The 9989-nt window shown below is 60.6% G+C and overlaps 1 protein-coding gene across 8 annotated transcripts in view; it reads right to left on the reverse strand.

The window, feature by feature from the left end:
* The window catches only part of ADGRB2 (adhesion G protein-coupled receptor B2), a 36256-nt gene extending 29324 nt beyond the window's left edge, over positions 1-6932 (reverse strand). For all 8 annotated transcript variants that reach the window (XM_075995987.1, XM_075995986.1, XM_075995984.1 and 5 more), the window contains exon 1: positions 6785-6932. The gene's annotated coding sequence lies outside the window, so the exon portion shown is untranslated. The remainder of the gene's footprint in view (positions 1-6784) is intronic.
* Positions 6933-9989: the final 3057 nt, after the last annotated feature.

Raw genomic sequence — 9989 nt, forward strand, 5'->3', positions numbered from 1 at the left:
TGAGATAAGCAAGAGAAAGGGCTCAGGAGAGGGCCCGCAAGCTTGCGAGCCCTTAGGAAACACTGGTTGTTGCTGTTCCTGTTGATCTATGGTTCTTCCGCGTCAACCCATCAACCACAGGAGTCTCGGCCTGACGTTCAGACCCAGCCCCATCCCCACCACTCAGCCTTCATTCTCCAGAACTGTTGTTCTCAGTCCCAGTGTGACGTGTGTCACGTATAATCCAGTGGTAATTGTCAAAGTGGTGATGTTTGACTACGATTTGCTTTTTTATAAATCAGAGCAATTCAAGGTTATTCCTGGAACAATGTCATTCTCACTCATTTGCTTTACTGAGTGGGCGGGAAAGGGGTGGAGTTACAGCCAGGGACTGCGCACAACCTGAGCCATGCCCACAGGAGGACACTGCCAGTGTGGACGTCATATGTATCTCTGCTTCGGATGTCCCAGCTGGAAAAAGGGGGAGAGTCACAGGCAAGAGGATGCTGGGCTTGAGCCCCAGCCCAGCCAGCCACCTACTGGCGAGGTGACCCTCGTGAGCCTTGGTTTTCCTCATCTGCAAAATGGGTGCATCAATTGCCCTCTTCCCCTCCACCTTCATGGGGTTATCCTCCAAGACCTGGCTCCGGGCCTGCTCCCCTCAGTGAAGCCACCAGCCAACCCTGACCTCTGTCCTGTGCTATTTCCCCAGGGCTTGCTCACTCATCTCATGAGTCGTCAGGGACCAAAGAGTGGAGACCAGAGTCTGCTGATTTCTATCTTCCCTCAAAGTGTTGCAATAAGCTGAGCTCCCCACAGGTGTGAACACAGTCCTGGTGTGAGAGGGCCCCTAGGACCCAAGCCCTACCCTGACAGACACACAGAGCAGTCGGGTCAGAGTGGGTGAGGGCCAGGATGGAAGACCTGCAGGTGCCCTCCCACCTGCCAGGCCAGGGCGGAGCCACTGCCCATGGCCTGTCAGCCTCCACCCAACTGTCCAGACAATAGAGCCTGGGGCACAGTCTGGATGAGCCCCACTGATCCACAACGCCACCCGCCTCCATGCCATGAACGGCTCACAGCACTGCATGGGCCCCTGGAGCCCAGCTGGTCCGCGGGACAGAAGGAAAGATGGGGCTCAGAGCAGGGACAACCTGCTCGAGATCACACAAAAGTAGCCAAGCTGGGACCGGAAGCCAGGCCCGTCTCCCCTCCACTAGCAGCCTCTGCTCCTTCCCTTTGCTCACTGCTCAGGCTTCAGGCCAGATGGACAAGCTGTTAGCTCTGAGAACTGAGTCACAAACATAGGATAATTCACAGGTGTGGCTAGATTTTCCCAAGACACAGTGGCTCCCTGGGGACAGATTTCCCCTTTGCTGTTCAGGAGTCTAAATAGCGGGAGGAGGGGGGCCGGGATTTAGAACCCCAGCATTCCAATCCCTGTGCACCATCCACGGAGCACCTCACTACGCCAGATCCCATCACATGCTGCACCTCTGAGCCAGGCCCAAGCCCCGTCACCACAAACACACACCTCCCTTCCCCAGCTGCACAGGGGTGGGGGGGGCAAGCTTGAGGCAGGCCCATTCACTGGGGAGGAGCTGGCCCTGTAGGTATTCAACAGAAGCCAGAACGGGCTGTTTCTCCCCCCACCCCCCACTCTCCCCCCCCTCAGAGCAGCAGAAGGGACCAGACCCCTGGCCTTTTCTGCCCTACATCATGCCTGTCCCAAACTGTTCAACCCGCCCAGCTTGCTGCAGCACTAGCAAAGCCAGTGGCTGATGATGAGTGACATCCAATCCCCCCACTGCCCCCAATTATTTTTAAGCAGGCTGCAAAATTCAGGCCATAGCTGCAGCTCAGTGGAGGGGGGTGGGGGCTGATTAAAACTGGCCTCCCCTCCCCCACTTCAAGCAGGGTGAGGAACCTCCCCTCACTCACATACCAACACACGTGGGCTTGAACATCCTTATGCCCCAGGTTACACAAAAGCATGCATGCACAGACGTTCACAGGTGCTCTGCGTATGAACAGATACATATGCACACAGACATGCACAGACAGGTGAAAACCATAGATGCATGGCCTCAGGTGCACTCAGGGGTGCGCACACTCACACATACATGGGTGTAGAGTCGGACACTTGCACACATGTGCAGAGATGCACATGCACGCTCATGTGTGAGCACACACAGGTGTTCCGCCCTCTGAGGCTCAGCACATGACAGCTAGAGTCAGGCAGGATCTACCCAGCTGCTCCTTCCTTTGTGCTTCTGAAGCTGGGGGCTCAGACCCCTGGACCAGGCTCCTGGGCCTCTGCTGCTCCCTACTGCACCGCCCCAGCCCATCACAAAGCACCAGGACCACACCATTCAGAACCACAGCCTGGCGTGTCCAGAACTGAGCCTCTTTAAACCTGATCCAAGCCCCTCCTCCCATCAGTCTCCAGCAGATACCTCCACGCCCATTGTGGGACTTCACCTGGGGTGTGTGTGGCCCCCACTGTTCCTGCTTCCATGTAAGACCTCTTAAGGGCCCTTTTGATATCACTTCCCCCACCCCCCAAATAAGGCAAAGACCCAATTCCAAGCTGGGTCAGAGAGAGAGCCATGGATTCATTCAAGATCCTCCTACATGTGTGTGGCCAGGTGTCCTCCTGGGGTAGCTGACCCAAAGCTCTTTCTCTGGGCCACCCCATGGAAGGACCTGGAAGGACCCTTGCCTCACAGCAGCACAAGTGTTTATTAGCCATGATTAACCTGAGCCTCAGTTTCCCTCTCTGTGGAATGGAGACCACGATCCCTGACCTCAGGTTTGCATACACCTTCTCATTCAGCCTCCCCACACAGTTCCAGGCACAGGTGGGCCCCAGGCAGTCTCCCCTCCCTCTGCTGAGAACCTTGCTCCCCTCTTGCCTGCTGAGGTCACTGCCTCTGGGAAGGCTCTTTGGGCTGAATCATAAGAGTGGCTTTGCCACCTCCAAGCCCAGTAGGACCACAAGCCCCGCCAAGAACAAGAGCTAGGGAGGAGAGTGCAGAGGTGGGCTCCGAGGAAGACCTCCCTGGACCAGGCCAGGTTGATGGAGAGGATGGAAAGGCCTCTCCCTCAGGAGCTCTCTGGGCTGAGTTGCATGAGGAGCTGGCTGGAGTAGTCTATCTCAGCGACCCTCTCCTCTGGCTGAAGACCCCTTCATCACATGCCCCTGACCCCCAAAAGACCCAAGATCCCACTCTCTGCCCACCTCAGTTGAGTCCCCTCCTTCTCTGACCCACAGGCCTCCCCATCTTCCCTTCTGCACCAATAAAGGAATCCAAGGTTTTGCAGCAGCTGGAAGGGCCAAGACGCGACTGGGGAGATGCGGGGAGTGGAGAGCAGCGGGGGAGGGGCGCCTCAGGGCTAGGGCCGGGTGGGATCCTGGGGATTGACTCCCACGGGCCAGCTGTGAGCAGGAATGCTGGGCCACAGGGAGCCCCGAGCCCCTGCCACGGGCGGGGGAGGGGCGGCCAGTGGGGGAGGGGCGTGGCGACTCGCACATCCGTCGCGTTTATCCACCTGGCAGCTCCAATTCGCCGGCCTGTCACTCACCCTCCGCCTCCTGGGCGCTCACTGCCGGGCAGAGCCCAGGCTGTCACACAGGCGGGGACCCCCACTCAGGGCCTTCGGCGCCCCTATCCGTGCACCGCCTGGGGACAAGGTCCTCAGGGAGCTCTCTGCGGGAGCTCTGGCACGCAGGAGGGCGCATGCTCTCCGTCCTGCCTCGGGAGCTGCTGGACTGGACCTGGGGATGAAAGTGACGCCCCAACCCGTGCAGCCCATCCCTCCGAGTGCCAGAGAAGGTCGCTCCCCACCACTGGGCGGGCTCTCTCTGCTGGGGTTGGGGGGCTCCAGGGACCTCCCGCACGCCGTAGGAGGAAAAGGCGGGCAGAACCCGAGGGGGATGAGGGTCAGCCCCTAGCCCCCAGGGGCGGTGCCCGGCAGGCAGCGAGGGGGGGAGGGGGCGGTGACTCAGCCGCCCTCCGCCCACCTCCCCGGAACTTTGCAGCAGCTGAGCCGCCGTTGCTACAGGAACCGCAAGCTTTTGTTCCCCAATGTCAGGGCTGCTGGGGCAGGCGGGTGGCTAGGAGGCTGTCACTTCCTGGTGGGACTCAGGTGGGCCACACACTGTCCAGAGGACTTCCAGCCGTCACAGGTTCGAGCCCCCTTCCTCCCCCTTCCCCACGCCACTCTAGCCCAAGCCAGATTTCTTCAAACTCCTCGGGCCCTCAGGGCAGGTCACCCCCTAACTCTGACCTGGAGGCTAACTGCGCTGGAAAGTTCCAGGTGGAGTCTGACCTCCTGGAGAGAGGGTGGAGGCTCCGCTATGCCCCAGAGTTACTGGTTTCCCACTAGGCCCCTAACAGGCAGCCTGCCTTTGGGGACTTACGACTTGGATTTCTTCTCTGTATTTATCCCACCTCCCCAGCCTCTACACCTGAACCAAGACCCCGGAGACCTCGGCCTGGCTTTCAGTGCTGCCCCTCTGGCCTGAGCTGATCCCAAAGAGATAAAATGGGAGGCTGCAAGACCAGTAAGGGAGGGAGGAAAACTGACTAGTCACAGGTTCCCAGGACCCATCCTGGGGTGGGGTGGGGGTGGGGGGCTGAAGGTATTTCTGTCTTTATTATCCTGGGGTTGGAGTGAAAGCACTAGAATCTGTTTTGCATTTCTCCCCTGGGATTAGGAGTAGAGTGGAAAGGGGCCTGACCTTGGCCTTCAAGAGAAACAGCCCAACACACCTATCATTGTTGAGCATTGCTAGGTGCCAACACCCTATATGATCTAATTTCACTCTCCCAACAACTATATGAGGCAGTGATCACTGATCCATTTTACAGAGGGTCAACTGAGGCTCAGAAAGATTAAGTAGCTTGCCCATGTCACACAGCTTTTGAACCCAGGTCATCTCACCAAAAGCCAAGTTCCTAACTTCTTACTCAGCTTCATTACCTGGGGGGTGGGAGGGAGGGAAGGGGACAGAGACCAACTGGGACCACATTTTGTGTTACAGAAATGTAGACTATGCACACATACCCCAGACTAGACCTGCCTCTTTCTAAAGAGTGGTAGAAAAAGGGACAGAAGTGGGGGTGAGGAGGAGGAGAGAAAGCAGAGAAGGGAAGAAGAGGATCCTCTCTATCAATCTGGGGCCCAGGGAAGACCCTCCCTAACTTCCCCACTACCACCAGCAGCAGGGCCTATCTGTGCAGAGTCCATACTGCCCCTCACACCTGTAGTGGTGCAGGGGACACTCCCCAGGTGCCTGCTTGTCCCGGGGCCATGTGGACTCCCCCACAGCCCACTGCATACCCAAGCCAGACAGAGCCCACCTTTGTCCCCACCTAGTGGGGAGTGCCATGGGGTAGACAGAGAGGTCCCTAGCAACACCTGACCAAGCCCAAACAAGCCCAGCCAGACGTCCTGAAGCCAGGGGCCAGTCCTGCTGGTCTGCCCCTCCTGGCTCAAAGGGCTCCAGACTTGCTGCTGGGATGAGGCCTCTATCCCACCCCACCCCCAGAGCATATGACCTGACAATCAGGAGTGTTTGGGCACAGCTAGCACAAGGAGGCATCGGCCTCGCCCACCAATCTCCTCTCCCCAGGGACTTTCCAGCGCCAGTCCCGAAGCCACCGCTGATGCTCAGGCTGCGGAAACCCGGGGTTGCCCTCGGGAGAAGGGGCGGTGGGTCCCGGGCTGCGGGCAGGGGGCGCCAGAGGACGCCCAGGGGCCCAGCCGGCAGCTGGCGAGGCGGGCAGGCGGGCGGCATCTCTTGGCCCGGGCGCCCCTCCCCCCACGGGCACCAGACCCGTCGCCCCGCTCTGCACGCCCCGGCGGGGAGGATTTCCCGCGGCTGTGCCCTCGGACCGAGCCACTGCGGGAGTGGCAGCCAACTTCACAGCCTACAACGCTCCCCACCCCTATCATGCCAGCCCTGGGGCTGCGGGAGGGTGCGTCTGGTGCCCGGCTCTGTGCCCGGAGGTGGGAGGAGAGGGATGGGGGATGGACAGATAGACTTCGGCCAAAGATGGATACGGAGTAAGGGATGCAGGTCCAGTCGAGATCTCAGCTGGAGGGGAGGGGGCTCGGAGCAGACATGGGGCACACGGCCCCAATTCCAGGCTGGGGGGGAGGGGACTTGCAGCAAGACTGGCGAAGGAAGGCGGGACTCCGAGCAGATATGGGGGAGGGGGCACTCGGGGCAGAAATAGAGGGGAAGCATGGCCGGGGTACAGGCGCGGGGGAGGGCAGTAACTATGGGCAGACAAGGATGGGGACAGGAAGGACTCCGGAGAGAGATAAGTGGAGGAGAGGAGCAGTGTCCGGCATTCACCAGGAGGGGAGATGGAGTGGGAGACACCGTGAAGCTGCAGGTTGGAGAGAGGGGCTCTAATCGAGGTGGGGGGCGCACTGCCCGGATCCCGCAGAGATAGGGAGAGACTCCAGACAGCGAGACAGCGATGGGGGACGGTCTGGGTCAGCATCCTGGAGGTGGGGGGACTTTAGCACAGATGGGTAAGGGGCTCGGTCCCGGCTGGGGGAGGAGGGAGGAAAACGGACTCACCGGAGATGAAGGGGGCCTCGGCCCCAGGCTTGGGAGTTACCGAAAAGACGAGAGTGGGTGAGCGCTGAACGAACTCAGCTCGGGCTGGGGGAGAATTCAGCAGAGACGGGCTAGGAGAGCGCCCAGCCCGGGCCGGTGCGGAAACTCGGGACCGCGCCGGGAAGGTTCGGTGCGGGGCCGGTCGGGGGTCTGGGGCCGAGCACTCACCTGGGCGCCGTCAGCAGCAGGAGCGGGGGCCGGCGCTGGCGGGGGCGGCCACGGGGCGCAAGTTTGCCATTCCTAAGGCGGGGACCCGGCCGGGCGCGGGGCAGCTCGCTGCAGCCGCGCAAAGGGCCGAGGCTCCAGCTCCGCGGGGCGGCGGGTGCAGAAAAGGCGCCGCGGAGCAGCGCGGGGCGGGCGGGCGCCGGGCCGGGCGCGGGCTCCTGCCGCCGCCGCCTCCTCGCCGCCCCCCGCTCCCCCGCCCCGAGCACCGCCCGCGCCGCCTCCTATTCGCGGGCTGCGGCCGCAGCCCCGGGCTCCAAGAGCCGGTGCCGCATCCTCTTCGGTCTCCGAGCGCCGCCGCCGCTGCAGCCGCCGCCGCCGCCGACCCCGGTTCCTCCGGCCGCTCCGGCCGCTGCCCGCAGAGCGCGCCGGGCCGAGTGACGGCCGAGGCGGGACGCGGCGCCTGCGCGGGCCGGGCCCGGGAGGGGGCGCGCGCCGGGCCGGGCGCGAGGAGCCGCGGGAGAAGGGGCGGGGGGCGGGGGCGACGCGCGCCGCCTCCTGTTAAAGGGGGAACAGCGCCAGCCGAGCCAAGCGCGCCCTCCCCTCCCCACCCTGGGCCCCAGGCGCCGGCGCGGGAGAAGCCCTGGGTAAGCCCCCGCCCCGCCCGACCGCAGGATGAGGCGATCCGCGACGCCCCGCTGGCGATACCCCAGGCCCCAGGCTCGCGCAGCAAGGGGCTCCCAGGTCCCGGGGGCTGAAGCATTTATGCCACCCCCACCCCATGTGCATTGCATATTGCATATCCCTGTGCATGCAGGTGCCCCTCATGTGCGCTGAACTTTGTATATGCATACAGGTGCCCTACGTGTGCACTGCAATGTTACCTGGCTCGGTGCATGCAAGTGCTACACATATGCACAGTGTATTAACATGTGCTTGGGTCTTCAACGCATGTTGCTTGTTCCCGTATGTACGGATGCTACTGTGTGCAAGCTGACAGGTGCCACATGTGTGCTGAGTGCTGTGAGTAAGGAGCCACATATGTATACTGCAGTGTGGCATGTTGGGTGCGTACTGTAAACTGCAATGTTGCATGTCCCTAGGCACGGGGATGCTACACGTGTGCAGTGTGTTACATGTTTGCCTGAGTCCTTATCTATGCCCACAGTGCCTTTCCCGGTGCCAGGGGCGCCCCCATGTTGCATCTGTTTGTGTAGAAGCAGCAGAGATGTACAGACCCACCCCTTCCCCATCCTGGCACTGTGCCCAGAACAGTTGGGTGGGGCCTGAGCCCACATGGTTCAGGCAGTACACAGGGAGATGCCCATGGCTTGGGGCCCTGGTCAGGCAGTCTGTGGCCTGGGCATATCGCCACCAGGAAGGTAGGCAGACTGGGGACACACTACTTCAGCCAAGACAAGTAGGTTAATCCGATGGCTCTGGTGAGAGGAGAAGCCAGCAGGGGGCAGCTCTGCAATGAGGGTGGGATGGTTTCAGGACCATACTTTTCAAAGGTTCTCTAGGCAGGAAGGGGCCCAGACTGCAGGGCAAGGAAGTCCCCAGTCCACACAGTCCCAACTTCACTGATGTGCCTTGAGTCATCCTAGAGATGGGGCAAGATGAGAAGAGCCTGCCTCTTCCCGGAGGCAGTACCAGGAAGAGGCAGAGAACCACCCCCGTCCCCTCCCTCTGTCCTTCCCCCTTCCAGCAGCCTCAGTGACATTTGTTGTGAGTGATTGTAAGAGATTATGGACTTTAATGGAAGGAGGTAATAAGGGGCGATGAAGGAATCTCACCTGTCACCTTAAGGGAATTTATGAGGATGTAGGAGGCAGGCAGGGCTGGGCTGGCACCTTCCCTTTCCCTATGGGAGCCCAAGGAGGCCTACACCTTGGGCTTAGCACTGGCAGGCGGGGCTCCTGGGTTCTTGCTGGGCACCCTCAAACATACCCCAGCATCTCTGGGTTTAAAGGTTCAGCTGCCACTATGAGAACCAAGCCAGGCAGGCCTTGCCAGCTGCAAAGTGCATTGAGAGCCATCCCAGGGCAGTAAGAGATTCTGGGACCCCTCTTTACTTGGGCACTGTGGGGGACAATGGAGTCACTGGGGTTGGGAAACTCCATGGGGTGGGCAAAAGTGGGGAAAGCTGTGGGGACATGGCTGGCCCACAAGGATGCAAGCACAGGCCCTTAGAAGCCTCCAGGACCCTGTCCTCCAGAGCTCCGGCACCCTCCTCTCCTATAGGGAGCCTGCCTCCCTCCGTATGAATATTCATGATCCTTAGCTTACTAGAGACCCAGCGCCCAGCAAAACCCAGGCAGGTCTCTTGCAGATGTGATACAGCTGGATCCCTGAGGCTTTCCCCTCCACCCCCATCCAGCTGGGGAAGGGGTGATGGGAGGGGCTGGCTCCAGATAGCAGCATTTTTGTCTGTTTCTGTTCCCTGGTAGCCCTCTAGCTTCTTAATCCCATCCATTCAACCACAAAAATGTGTGCCCTAGGAAAGACAGGTGGTCAGACAGAGTGAGGGACTGGCAGAGATGGTACCCCATACCCGAGGGCTTCCCGGGACAGGCTGGGGAGGTCAGCAAGGCAAGAGGGGCTGTGGAATGTGTATGGAGAGAGCAGATCCTCCCAGGGGTGGTGCAGAAGCAGGCTAGACTGGGGCAAACCTCTGGAAGGCTCTCCCTGGGAGTGCCCCCCCATCAGGGCTTCCCCACCTCCTCTCCCAGGAGCCCCTGCCCTTCCAGACTCATTCTGGTGATAATGCCGCCCAGGAGGACTTGGAGTAATTACAAATCGTTTCCATATTCAAATCCAGCTGGTTGAAGAGAAATTACTTCTCTGACGCCCAGGCGGGGGTGGAAGAACAAGTCTTAGCCCCAGAAGGGGCCTCCAGGGAGCCTGGGGCAGAGACTGGGCATGGAAGAGGCTTGAGCACAGAGGGCTTGGCAGAGTAGAAGAACATCATCCCCCCCATAATCCCAAACTAGACAAGGGACAGTCACCCCAGCCCTTCAGTCCCCCTGGGGCCCCATCTGGAACCTCTGATGGCATGGAGGGGACCCACCCCACAAGGGCAACTAGAGGCCAGGCTCTCTACCCTGCTGTCACACTGCCATGCTAGGTGACCTTGAGAAAGTCCCTTCAGCTTTCTGGGCCTCTGTTTCCTTATCTGGGAAATGGTGTAAGTGATCTCAGCCTGGGCTCC

Source organism: Microcebus murinus, chromosome 2 (assembly GCF_040939455.1).
Source record: "Microcebus murinus isolate Inina chromosome 2, M.murinus_Inina_mat1.0, whole genome shotgun sequence".
Lineage (NCBI taxonomy): Eukaryota > Metazoa > Chordata > Mammalia > Primates > Cheirogaleidae > Microcebus > Microcebus murinus.